This window comes from Berghia stephanieae, chromosome 14, assembly GCF_034508935.2.
Source record: "Berghia stephanieae isolate SIO BIC M18660-M18661 chromosome 14, UCSD_Bste_1.3, whole genome shotgun sequence".
Classification (NCBI taxonomy): domain Eukaryota; kingdom Metazoa; phylum Mollusca; class Gastropoda; order Nudibranchia; family Aeolidiidae; genus Berghia; species Berghia stephanieae.
The window spans coordinates 32345037-32347536 of NC_088373.1; positions in this window are offsets into that span (position 1 = coordinate 32345037).

Here is a 2500-nt window from a genome sequence, read left to right on the forward strand (position 1 = left end):
TACGTATGAATTTCTTTGGGGTCCCGTAACAACCTCCAATTCTCCAGTGTCAGTCGAGTACACGATGACTTCGGCCTCCGGTGTCTGTTCGCACCTTGGAATAAAAATAGATGGAAGGAGGATGACGTCATAATACTGAAGCCAACCGGTGGCCGCTTCCGCCATATTGGGTAGACCAAAACATTCCTTCGTTACGGCCATAGTTACGGTGATTCACTCATCGGTGGAAATCCGAATCGCGATGATCAGTGGATGTTAAGAACAAAGGGGGTTGCAAATTCCTTCTAGTGGAGTTATTGATGTCTGTTTAATTTCTGAAAAGCGGAATTTGATTGATAATTATCTTATTATCGTCAGAATATATGTTGCAACTGTAGGTCAAGATCATTTTCATTTCAATCGATATGATTGCCTTAAGCTTTTGCTAAGCATTATGAACTTCATGATGAAGTCTTTCGTCAATAAACCCGTTTTTTCTACATTATTTCATTCTCATATGTTTGATCATGAGGGGACTGAGAATCATTTGATTCTTCTACTAAAAGCAATAGCTGAGAAATATATTCAGGTCAGGTATTTCTATGCTGGTAAACTGTACAGTGAACAATTGAAAAAGAAGCTAATGTGTAAAAGCCGTCAAGTTCTTAACAAATTCATTTTATTTACAGGGCAGTAACAATGTCACTATTAAATTGTGTGATTTTTTTAAAGAGGCAAAAATGTTTGTGTATAACCCTTTCCTGGCTAGGCTGGATTTCACGTCAAACATCATTTCATCCGCTACAACTTTCACCTCGAGCACCCGGAGGGCTCGAGTCGCATCACAGGGGCTAATTTCTGAACTGTAGAGGATTGAATGATGAATGACGTAAAATCCAGTCTCGCCATGACAGACTTCTGTAATAACTATTAATGATGAACTAGTAATGAAATTGCTGGGATTTTTATTTTATTTTGAAATCTTAGTGAATTATGATCAGACAATGAACCTTTTTGTGTGACCATGATATTTTGTGTAATAATGTCTTTTTTTTTTTTGTCACTTTACACAAATAAATATAAAATGTAAATAGCATTTTGTGACTTAATTTTTGATGAATTATGGTAATTCATAGCTCTAGTAGCGGGGCTCCCGTTAGTTCAGTTGGTAGAGCATTGGACTGTCACGCCAAAGGTCTCGGGTTCGAGTCCCTTTGCAGCCAGAATTTTTATCCGGTTCCCCCTGTCCACCCAGCAGCAATTGGGTAGCTTACTCTACTACTGCTATAGCTGCAGTGGTACGTCCACATTTTAAGTTGTCACCATTAACCCTTTCATGGCTAGGTTTGAGTTGAACCGAACCAAAACCTAACGTACGTTTGTCTATACATGACTGACTTATGCAGTTTCACCTAGAAATAGTCCATGTGATGCGACTCGAGCGCGCTTTAGACAAATCTGTGATGAAAACTGTACAGGATCGACTCATATTTGACGTGAAATCTAATCTAGCTGTGAAAGGATTAAGAATTGTGGTCGTGTAGTGGTGGCCTGGTTTTAAATGTGATTCCTACCCCGAAACTTTGTGCTGTAAGAGTCAGCTAAAAGTGGTGGGTGGTTGGGAGGACCTCCTGCATTCTTGCAGGAGATGTATGTTTTCTTCTACTTTTATCCCCTTATCTTTTGTAACGTCTGCTTTCTGCACTTGTCCTTGACCGAAATAGCTCGGTTGTGGTTGGGTTCATGTGGGTTTTCTGCTTTTGAGGAATATGACGCGGCCGGGAACCGAACCCCAGACCTCCTGGTTACGAAGCCAACGTTCTAACCAACTGAGCCACTGTGACCAGTAACAAGTAAAGATTGGTAGCGGATGACCGAATGGTCTACTTGCTGTTCTCTCTTCTTGGCCAAGCGAAATATGCCGTCTCGTGGCACGCAAGTTCGATTCCGACCGGATCCACTTCTTATTTTTCGATATCTTTAATTCGAGCTTGCACTTCCATTACTTTCTGTGCGGTTGCTTGATATTTTACAAGTGTTTACTCATACTCATACTCCTCCCTTTTTCCTTATACTATATTCATGTCATAACCAACAAGCAAAGCAAATCTAACCGTGCGTAGTGATAGTGCTTTGGCTTCAGAATTGAACGAAGAAAATAATTTAATTAATATTGCCTTTGCAAGGTATTTTACAACATCATAATGACTAAATTCCCTTAGTAAGTGCGTGTTTTAATCGGCAACACAAGATGATTTCCATCACTCAAGTCTATAGTTTCTATGATAAACAGTCGTTTCCTGGGCTTTTCAATATGGCGGCTAAGCTCCGCCCACTGGCATCAACTTTGCGACTGCGCGAACGAAGCCGCTAACCTTCCATGTATTATTATTCCAAGGTTCGCACAGAGATGCATCCCTCAAGAAGCAATGAACCAATTTTCTCAGCTAGCGCTTGCATTAGATTATTTTCCCTGTTATTTATGAAAGAGGATATGTTTTTGTCAATAAATATATTTAAT